Here is a 12,108-nt window from a genome sequence, read left to right as displayed (position 1 = left end):
ATTATTGTTCATACTCTATATAGTTTTATCAGTATAGATGTAAGATAGTGGGAAGGACTTTGGCCATTTCTTGGATATGACAGTGAACTAACATTTGATGCTTTATTAATATATTATTTAAAAGTGAGGGTTTAAACATGAACTGAGAAACACTCCTGCCCATGTCCTGATGGCAATACTACAAGTAAATTGAGAGGCAAGTCAGGGATCATGTGTACCCATACGTGGGCTAGACTCTTATTACACACGGAGCATACAGCAGAAATGCTGAACTAAGGTGACACTGTAAAATAAATTATTTGCCAATGATCACACAACTTGAGACTAGTTTACAGGTCAAGTATATTACAGTTAAGTCGCGTAGAGTATTCAAGTTACTCGACCTGCTTGTCTAGCAACATTTTTAGGTTTATTCAGGCCTGATACATCGAACACACTTACACAGACCTGTTCTGTGATCTGAATATATATAGACCCACATGCCCCACTCACAGCCAGACCTGTGTGCTGCACCCACACCTAAACCCACGTGCAGGACATGTAGTCCTACATGCCATACAAGAGACAGTACAAATGTACACCAACCAGGTGTCTTCCACATACTGACCCATGCAATTTCTTTACAAGCATTGACCCTCATTTCCAACATCAACACTGACACTTTTGTCCCATATGGAGACCCAACGGCCCTGCATCTGGATCCATGCTTCCCATTGTGCCACACATACCAAGCCCCATGCAGACCTGCCTATAAATGTGGAGCTGTATGTCAAACTCACAAACCAACCCAGTTGCCACACAGTGATTTATCTGCCTTTGGCATACACACAGATCACATATAATGAGATGTCATACACTGACCATTTTTTTATCTCACACACACAAAAGTATGTTCGACAAGCATACAGACACGCATTTCACACAAACCCAAACCCCTGTACAACATGCCTGCAAACCCATATGTTCTACTATGTCACATACCAACCGATAAATCTTACACATATGATATTCACAAACCGACCCAAGTTTTACACAAAAGGCCCAAAAGTCATATTTACAAAATGCACATCACATTCCATAACATTCATGTTTCACCTACATTGATCGATATTTTACATATAAGCCCACACCCCCCACCCAAGACATAGAACTTCATACACCCACTTGACCACAGAATCACGTCGTCACAAAATGTGTGCCTAAGACCCAAATCTCAGAGGCACACATCACAGGCTAGTTCACCCATGCTGTGCACTTGCAAAGACCCACACACACACCCACATGTCACACATACACGTGTAAATACACTCAGACCCCAAATTTCACACAGAAACAGATCCACCATTTCATACACAACCAGATGACACATTTTATGCATGAGTGGGTCACACATATGAAGCACAATTAGATCCATCACAGGACAATGTCACCCGCATGCATACCCACTTGAAACATGCTCAATCCAGTACTGGTTTTACAGATCAAAGTGTCATCCACACCTAGAACTAGGTCACTCACAAAGGCCCACCATCCCTGCATGTTAAAGCCCATACGCATGACAAACTCAGAGCCACACACAAAAGCCTATAGGACCCGGATCCCCCAGCATGCTCCCCGCTCCCTCCTGATAACCTGACAACCCACATTAGAATCATCAAACAGAGATTTGCGTGGGTGTAAAACGGCCATGTTTAATATTTGACATTTCATAAACATGACAAGGCATTTCAAATTCATTATTTACAGTTATCAACACAATTTTATTATTGACATTCCATATCTTCTTCCGCAAGATTCTAATCCTCCAGCACTAAGGGGCCTTCCAGCTCGCATCTTCCATGCAGCGCAACCACGCACGGTGCAACCCACCTGCGCACATGAGGAGTGGGCCCCCAAACCTCTGATCCTTGTCCGCCCTCTCCAGGGGCCCACCCTCAGACCACCCCGCTGACCAGGGACCCAGGAGGCTCGTAACCTGTCACCCTAGCCTCCCCAGCCGGGGCCATATTTTCCAGCGGAGAGCTTACCGTCTCCCCCCTCAGTGCTGGCCTAAGGAGTACGCAAGGCGGACTCCCGTCCATTCCGTCGGTCAATTTTACTGTTCCAAGGTCTTTCTACCGCCACAAGGGTGACCCGGGACCGCAGGTCCGTCACCTTCCCGGAGGAAGAGACCGGGGTACCTGCCCCGGGAACCTAAATAGGTCCCAAGTCTCCGCCCTCTGCCCCACCTGAAATGAGTCACCTCATTGCCCCGGACGTACTAAGTGGCCGGTCGCCCCTTGGGGCTGACCGGCCACCAATGAGACTAGACGAGGTAGGGGCGGGGGCCCGGGTCCTAAGTGCGCGCTCCTTTATGCTCGCGCTTGTCAAAGTCTGCAAAGTATGCAGACCAACACGTCACATATCAGATCTACATGCTGCACATCTGAGAACTAAACTATACGTCCCACAAAGACCAACACAAGTAACACAAACCTGCAGGTTTTCAAACCAGATATTAGTAAACAGGAGAAATATGACCAGATGCATGTGCTACGCACTTACAGATCTTTATGTCTCACTATGAGACTGTCACATACAGTCTCATCCATGTGTCATTTGTACAGACCAAACTGCAACACACACCCACATTCCATAGCACCCCAAACCCCCACCACACATACACACCAAGATTCATATATCAAACACACACATAAAACGCCCATGTGCCACACACATGTCCAGAATCGTGTGCCTTAAACACACCAAAACAAATCTGCAAAACACGAATATTCAAATACCATACAAAGGCATGACACACAACATCCATATATAAACGATTATATATATATATATATATATATATATATATATATATACATATATATACACACACACACACACACACACACACAGCTGTTTTAGTACACAGGAAAACTGTCATGTTACCATATACTCACAAGAACCAAAACACATCCAGACCCAGGTGCCAAGGACAGATACAATGTTGCATGCCAAATAAGTAACCGCACAAAAGCATGCCAACCCAGGGTCTCGCACATACAAAATCTGTAAAGGCATAGACCCTCAAATCAAACATCCACAATGCTACTGGCCTTTTTTTCTCATGTGCACACATATACCGCACCAGGATCCCTTAACAAGCCCCAATCAGTCTAAGATGCCTTGTTAAAGTCAAAGTCAAATGATCTTTATTCGGATTGTAGAACATCCATAAAAGTACAGATAATGCCTAGTGAAAAGAAACGACCCACATACACACACTGAGCTATATGTCAAACATTAAGCCAGTCATGTGCTGTATACGGATTCCTCCATCTTGGAGGCCACAGGTCATACCTAGTCAGCAATGTCATACAGAAATTGTTTGTGTGTCTCGTATATACAAACTTGTGTTCCACAAGCAGGTAGACATGTATTTCACACATACATGCAAACCACGTCAGATCACGTCACGCATGGACAGATGATTCTCACACAGACGTTTCACATACTGACCAACGTTTCAAACATAGGGTCAACAAGCAACAAATTCAAATGCACATCATAATCACACCCATGTTTTTTAAACACTGACCCACACTTTACAAACACAGGCCCATACCTCTCAGCACAACGACCTAGCTTACACTAACAAATACTCACATGCCCTTCCACACAGGTCCGTGTTTCACAAACCCTCAACCCATCTGTTTCTCACAAACACATGTTATGATCCACAGCTTTGCAGATCACAAACACATGCATATCTAGGTGTCTCATACACAAACACATCCACCTCTCTTATACACAGCCCCACATCAAACAGATATCCACACAAGTTCCACACATGGACCAAAAGATCTCTCACAGAGGTATTGCAAAACTCCCCGAGATACTTCATAAGACCAGACACCGAAAGGCACCACTCTTCAGGCTGAATCCTAAATCTACCTTACTGATTCACTAGTCCTCACCCCATCTACTTGAGTTGAATACCCTCTTTTCGTATCCCATTTCGCCTCAATACCACCAAGTGATTACATCACACTGCTTGCCTTTTTGGGTCCCACAACCTTTAATGTATCTTCCTCTACATGTCGCACACACTCAGGCCCACATGGTAAACTATGCAGATCTATATATTCGATACACATAAAAGTACCTACACAGGTCCATGTTCCCCAGACAAGTTGCAGACAAGTATGTAACTACAAAGACTCAAATGTTCCACAGAAGCATGCAAACCTGAGTACCACACACACATAAAATTCAATGTGCCACACCCATAGACCTCTGTTCCACATCCATGCTGACACAAGCACCACACACAAAATGAGACCCATTTTTCACATTTACAGCCAGACTCAGTACCAGATTTGTTAGCGAGCTTCTAAAGCACTGTATTAGCCTAGGGTATCATGGAACTGACCGGACACATTGAGCGCTGCATGTTACATATGCCTAAATAACATGGTGCCCATGCACGCAAATCCACAACCAACATACAGAATCTTGTATCACACACACTCTAGCATGATACACATGTGCCAGTCCATGTGTTCTGCACACATGTTGAGCCATATACACTCAGCCTGATGAATCACACACATACATGCCAGTCACAAATGGCCCTGCATTACACCAACCATGGCACCAGAGGTCTCCGTCACCCAGAGAGCATGGTGTGCTATATATGCAGACCTTGTGCCACACAAACACCCATGCAACACAGTAGGCCTAGGCCCATATATCGAACATAAACACTATATCAACATACAACACACTCAGTCTGCACATTATACAAATACATAAACACTCAAAGCTCTCACACATACAAGGACACGAGCAACACATTTACATCCTGTGTCAAAAATATATTGCCCCACGAGTCCTAAGTGCAGACACAAATGTCCACAAACAATACACATCTAGCTGCCAAACAGGCAGATCCACATAACTAACTGGCAAACCATGTACCTGGCAAAGAGCCATGTGTCCTAAGAGCAGACTCGTGTAATGCTACCTGCACAGACTCTCCTGTGGCTGGGGAAACCTGATACATGCTAAACCACGTGCCACAAACATGCCTCTGTGTTTCACACACACAGAATCACGTCTTATTTGGAAACACTGGTCAAAATGCAATGCGACACGTACCTGAAAACCTGTGTCTTACACATAATTAGGCACAGCTGCATCAGATAATTCACATAAACATGCATCCCCAACCAGGTGTCTCAGAATTGCAGGCAATAAAAAAAATACAACCAGAATTGGGTGTCTCTCACAAACACAAAGCCCTTAATGTCATACACAATGACCAACGTCCCAAACTCAGCACCAAGGGGAGACCCTACTAGCCCAATCCACAATCCCCTTTCCCAAGTGTACAAATTCATGAGTCCAAAACGCAGACATTGGTCCCTACTATCACCCACCCAAAAGTAGCATGCACAGGCCCAAAAAGCTCATGCGTATGAACCAACTAGTCCCACATACAAATGCAAGCTCATGTCTCATTGCGCCTATAAACAAATCATGTGTCAGCAAACTAAAACTAAACCCCGCGCCTACATATACCTATATTAGACACAGTGTAGTATCCTCAGATTGTACATATGTTCCTTAACTCCTCTGCATCTAACTGCTCAGCCAGTGTGAGTGTTCCGGTTAGAATGTTAGTGTGAGTGGAATGCTTGGGTGCCTGGTGTATGAGTGTTGTCAGTTGAGGATGGGCTGAGCAGCTAGGAGGCTGCTCCTGATGGGGCTTGATGTAACTTAATCTAGAACTTAATAAACTTCATCTACATTTACCTGGCCACGTCTACAGCGTCTACTTTTTACACCTGAACATGTGGGACCAGCCCACTACACACAGTCCAATGTGTCAAGTAGAAATCATCATCTCCCACACCTGTTTATTACAAACGGACTCAGAAATCAAAAGCACACTGAATGTGTGCTTTTGATTTCTGCAGTGTGCTTTTGATATCCGAGTCCGTTGAGGCCCTTGTAAACCAGTGATCCCTGCCGGGCGGCAAGGCCATAGTCACACGTCACTCAAACAACCTACTCACAAACACACTTAGTTGACACAGTCACGCAGATGCAAGTGTCAGACGCATTGACCACAGTAAACCAGTGATCCAACCCTCACACTCAGACCCAGGTGTCAGGCAAATCACTTGTAAATCACTGACCCGTGTCTCCCACTCATACCATCGAACTACAACTCTCACAAGAACTCAATTTTCACAAACCCTCGTGCCACACGAGGCCAGTGCATCACATATATACACAAAAGCAGAACACCGCACGCACACACACCCATTTACATTTCATATAAGAAATCGAAGCTTCTTAGTTCTCACATCTTTTGGACAGATGAGCTACCAACACTCGCCACATACACACGTCTAGCTAGCCTTTTACACAGATGGTATTGCACATATGGGCACATATTTCAGACACTCACACACAGACCAATGCAGTGAGTTTAAGGGGCATCTATGAAGAAGTACCTAAATGTATATAATGTGCAGAGAGCGAGAACCAGCACTTGTCAGACGGGGTGCAATAATTCTAACGGGAGAGCACCCGCAGTTCTCCGTAACAAACATGTACTCTGAGACAGAGAGTACCTGCACGTGTATATTTCACTGTCGAGTTCTGGGCCCTTGTGTGTTCAAACAGGCCGATGTCGTGTGTACATTCCCATCCACCGCTGGGGTCTGACTGGCTTGTAGGGCAGTCAGGCAGAGGCCGATCGGCTGGTCTGATAGGTCAGTGTGTGGGCAAGTGTTTTGGCTGTTTGTGGGCCGGCTCATTGTTGATTTCCCTGGTATCAAAATAAACATTGCATGCATCAAGTTCAAATACATGTGTCTTCCTCATCTCGCAAGACACTTATCCACGGTGTCTTTACACGTTCAAAATTGCACCCGTTTCCAAACATGGGCCTCGTTTTTAGTTTTATAAATCACTAATGGATGCCTCTTTTATTTTGTTGCCCTGGTCTATTTTCTGTCCCAGTCCGATCGTGCGTGTCGGCCACAGCGACCTCTTCCTTTAAGACCCCTCTCTCGCGCAGTCCTATCTCAAACAAGGGCATCACGCACTAAACCCGTGTCTTTCACACGTCTCTCAAAAGAACAGGCACGCGCCTAAAAGTGCTCGCAAACGAAATAGCATCATGCAAAAGACGATACTTAAGTCGTTGATGCAGACCCAAGGCACTAATATGTAGATCTAAAACGAAGCCCTTACGCACAGATTAAGATCACAAGGGTTCATGACCCACGTAACGGCACATTTAAATCCATGTTGCCCAGAACAGCGTCTAAAACACACTAGGCAGCCCAGATTTCTCATACATTCCCCCACTCATCAAAAACAATCCGACATCCACGCACAGTCGCCCACACAACCGTAAAGACCACCAACATCCTTTTCACACTGACCTCCGTTTCACATGTAAGGCATGTAGTCAACTGTCAACATTGTAAATCGCGTTTCCCAAAAAATAAGTCTAATCCGGGATCACCAGTTAGACAATTTGTGATCCCAACAAAATGAGTTGACCTCCGTGTGCCTTATGTCTCCTGAAAACCACGAGCGCCTAGAAACAGGCCGAACGCGTCTACGGCGCGCTCTATAAATAACCGGACATTCGGAGTCACAGTTCACACACAAACACGTGACACACAAAGTCTCCCACACACTGACGGGTGGCGCACACACGCCTACAGCGGGGCAGAGCCATGTAACACTCCCAGGCAGGCCCCCCAACGCCTCGGGGGCACGAGGCCCACCCACAGCCCCACAATGAACATCGTCACAGGCTCGGGCCTCCGTACTCACCGCTCCCCTCCGACAGCCGTCAGCCAGCGCGGCGCCCCGCCATCGTCTCTCGCACGCCTCCTCCCCGGCGCAGACAGACGGGTGGACGTGACGGCGGGAGGCGGCCCCCTGCAGCCGCGGTGCCTCAGGCCCCCTCGGCCCGGCGCGCGGGTGGCCCTCCGCCGCGGCGCCCACTCACTCCATTCCTCGGTGGAGGGGGGTGCAGCCAAAGGCCAGTGTTTACCCGCGTGTTTCGATGCTGACAGCGCTTAATCCATGTTTGAAGGGGGCGGGGGGGGACAGATTGTTCCCGTGCCTTGATAATATGGTGGCCTCGTGGGGGAGGGGAGCGCGGCCCGGTGCGCACCGGGGGTGATTCGGCGCTGGCGCCTGGCTTTCCAATAGCTGGGTTTGGCGGGGTTGGTTCTGGTGCCAGAAGGGGTGGGATTTGGGGGAATGCACACACCCAGAGGCTGGCCCAGTGCGTTATACCGGCGGGGGCTTTTCTTGCACCCGGCTGGTCTTCTGACGCGGGTGGATGGTGTGGCTGGGTCTCGTCGACGGGTTTCCTCTGCGTCTCGTCGATCGGTTTAGCTGAAGCGTCAGTGGGATGTCACGGGTTCAGTGGTAGACTGGGGAGCCCTGTTGGATAGGTATTCTCGAGCGGCCTCATTTAGAGATTGATTGGAGGAGACTGATTTATATTGGGACAAATTAGTTTTTGTTGGCCACTCTAACAAGATCTCCCCACTTGACCCCTCAGTAAAGGGTCTCTTTGGTCAGATGAAAGAGTCTTGTCAAAGGTCCTCCTTTCACGGGTGCTCTGTAGGGGTCTTGTGGCTCAGTCTTGACAGTGGTTTGTGTCAGGGATATAACTAAATGGTGCTGATCAGTCGTTGCCTTTGGTTGTCAAGGGACTATTGGAGCCCAATAAGCCTCGAAAGGGGGGTGTGGGCCATCATATTTGTCCATTGGTCCTCTTGGTTAACTGGAGAGGGTCTTATCTCTAAAGCTTGTCAATCGCCATTACTGAGATGGGGTATATTTGAGGATATGTTCTCGCTCAGTATTGTCAAGGAAGGTCATGCCAGTCAGCCTAGTCAGACATCAATTAGGTTGGGTCTTGTCAAGGTTCTGCGAGTCAGGCACTTGTGGTTGGGGCTGTCAGGATTTTGTTGTAGGCGGCTCCGGGGTTCTTTTCAATCAGTCTTACCAGTTTATACTCAAGGGGTCTTCCTGATCAACTTTGTTAGTCCGTGTAGTCAAGGGTCCACTGAGGGGTCTTGTTAGTTTTGTCAGGAGTAAAGGCCTGGGTGATTAATCTTTTCCGGGATTTAATGGAGGTAATACTGCTGGTCAGTCGTGTCCAACTGTCTAGTCAATCTATTGGAAGACTTTTCAATAATCTCATCAGGTGTTTATTGGATGGAGTGTTGTTGGTCAGTCTTGTTTATCAGTGTTGCAATGTACTGTTGTTGTTGTTCTGTCATATGTCTACTGAGACGATCTTGTCTGTTAACCTTGTCAGGCACCTATATGAGAGGTGTTATTTAACAGGCCTTTTGATTGACACATTAGAGGGGTGTTGTTGATTGTCCCCAATAGGGGAAGATGGGATGGATCTTTTTGAAAGGTCTATTGAAACCCATCTCTGGGAATGTCTTGAATGATTTATTGAAGGGATGTTGTCGGTTTGTCCTAATAGGGGACTGTTACATGAATTGTGTCAACGGTCTGCTAATGGAAATTTGAAGCTCTGTCTTGTTGAGCAATGCTGAAAAGTAATGTTGGAGAATGGTGTTGTGTGTAGACTCTAACGAGGGTCTATTGGGGTCATCATGCAGAATAGTGTGTGGAAGGGAATATGTCACGTCATGGGGAATACGGGGTCTGTCTTCTGAACAGTCTAGCTGATGGAGAAGGATGGTAAGGATGCCCACAGTGCCCTATGGGGCCCAGTGTTTTCCTGCAGGGTGCAGTCGGCGGCTATCATGCAGGCGTTGGGGAGGAGGGGGTCGGGGGGGGCTAAGGCTTGTTCGTATGCCAGAAGATGGGGTGGGGTTTACAGAAGGGTGGTTAAGTCTGCTTCAGGCCCAGTGTTTACCGGCGGCTGGGGGTCCGGTGCGGCGGGCTCGTATCGCAGTCCTCGGGATCCATGGAAAAAGAGATGGATCGCGGGATTCGGGGTCCCCGCCGAGGGCCCCGCTGAGTGCCAGGACAGGGAAGGCGAGTTGGGGATGGAAAAGGCGCCGCGCCGATCCTTGGCGTGTTTTCCAAGGTGGAGGCTGGTCGCTCTCGCTCGCTCTGAGCTTCCTCCCACTTCCCTTCCCTGCCTCCTCCTCTTCCTCTCCGCCCCCTCCTCCCTGCGGGCGGGGAGAATCACACACCGAGGGCATCGGCGGGGCTAAGGGTGGCAGCCAGAGGTGCCCAGGGGTCCGCGAGGCAGAGGCGGGTCTAGGGGAGTTGGACGGGACAGGCAGAGGCTGGGGGAACAAGGGAGGAGCATTGGCGACTAGATAGGGTGGAAGTAGTTAGAGGGTGCGGGGCGGGTGGGCGAAGATCGATTTACGAATGAAGAACGGGAGGATCACAGATGAGGGGTGCGGCATCAACTGAGGGGGAGTAAAACCTTCTCCACCATTCTCAGAAGCTTCGATTGAAACAATTACTCCAGGTGTCACGTGCAGTGATACCAAGGACTAGGTGATAGGCACGCGCCTGCCGCATATGAATGAGAAGTGACACTACATCCGCTACCCCTCCCTCGCCCCGCGGCACTGAGAGGTGACAACCCACTCACCAAAATCACTTAGGCCAACCATTAACGAATATATATGAGGCAACAACTACTCCATACAGCTTTTCACGTCGGTCTGGTAAGAGGTTAGAGCCACTTTTCCCTTTCACTGCCAAACAGACCGTGCCAGCAAGCAATCTTCAGCAAACTACTGAGATCTGGCATACACCATGTCAGACCGCCCAGCACATTACTAACAAGTGACAACCACCCCAGCTTCGTCTAGCCCACCGCTAAAGGGTGACGACCATTTCGCACGGCTAAGAGGTGACAACCACTTAGCCAGCCTCCGCAGTACATCACAAAGGTGTGCCAACCACTCAACTCCTTTCTCTACCACATGACGGCTGACAACCACCAGACCAGCCTTCCCAAGCACACTGGTAAGAGGTGTCCACCGCCACGGCTAGCCACCTCAAGCACTCCACTAACTTTAAAAAACCACTCGTCCAGCACATCACTAAGATGTGACAACAACCCCACCACCATCTCCAGCACATTGCCAAGAAGCAACAACCCCCCACGCCATCCCTCTAAAGCACACCGATAATAGATGCCAACAACCCCATCAGCCCTCCCTAACACCGCTAAAAGGTGGTATCCTTCCCAAAAGCCATCTCCCGCGTAGCGCTAAAGACCCCTATTCAGCACATCGCAAAGAGGTGCCCAAGCACAATGCTAAGAAGTGATAACCACATTAGCTAGCCCTCTACAGCACACCCTTAAGAGGTAATAAATAACCCACAAGCCCACTTAAACTCTAAAACAAGACAATCTCCCCACAGGGTGACTCCAGCACACTCTAAATGTCACAACCACCCTCTCAGCTCTCCCAAACAGTCAGCTATGAGATGATAACCACCCCACCCGCCCTCCTAAACAGTCTTAAGAAATGACAACCTACCTAGGCAGTCACACAAGGAGATGGCAACATATCAGCCACCCCAAGCTCACCGGTAAGAGATGACAACCACCCTGCAAGTCGTACCAGCACATCACTAAACCACCCCTACCCCAACAGATGACAAAGAGGTAATAACCATTCCACACCTCCTCTCAAACACACTGCTAAGAAGAATCTGAGACAACCTCCCCAGTCAGCCACCAAAGGAACAACACTAAAAGGTGACAACCACCGCAGTAGCAACACAAGCACACCAATAACAGATGACAAACAACCACACCTAATCTCGAGCAGGCCTCCACTTCAGCAGGCCCTCTACAATAACTTGAACACTCAGCCTCTTTTGGGTGCATGGCTGGAGTGGTTTCTGAGCAGTGTGGAGCTTCACTCTGGAGATAAACTTCACTTTGCCCAGGTATGATCTTACACTTACATCTAATGCCACCCACTGGGGAATACAATGAGTGCAGCATTTATATCATGTTTTCTAAGGAACAGAAAGAACTAGGTAACAGGACAAAGAAAACGAAAAGTAATATGAGGCCTAAATGTTAGCAATTAACCAATTTCATCAGCACTCGCCAAT

General features: G+C 48.0%; 1 protein-coding gene across 3 annotated transcripts in view; it reads right to left on the bottom strand.

Annotated features, from left to right (window-relative positions):
• Positions 1-12,108, bottom strand: part of TCF20 (transcription factor 20) — a 408,452-nt gene that overhangs the window by 224,108 nt on the left and 172,236 nt on the right. For 2 of the 3 annotated variants that reach the window (XM_078640410.1, XM_078640418.1), the window contains exon 1: positions 7,843-10,124. The exons of the other annotated variant lie outside the window; for it this stretch is intronic. The gene's annotated coding sequence lies outside the window, so the exon portion shown is untranslated. Of the gene's footprint in view, positions 1-7,842; positions 10,125-12,108 lie in introns of those variants that run through there. 3 annotated transcript variants of the gene reach the window in all.

This window comes from Lissotriton helveticus, chromosome 1_1, assembly GCF_964261635.1.
Source record: "Lissotriton helveticus chromosome 1_1, aLisHel1.1, whole genome shotgun sequence".
Classification (NCBI taxonomy): domain Eukaryota; kingdom Metazoa; phylum Chordata; class Amphibia; order Caudata; family Salamandridae; genus Lissotriton; species Lissotriton helveticus.
Note: the sequence above shows the minus strand (reverse complement) of the source record. Positions and strands in the feature narration are given on the sequence as shown.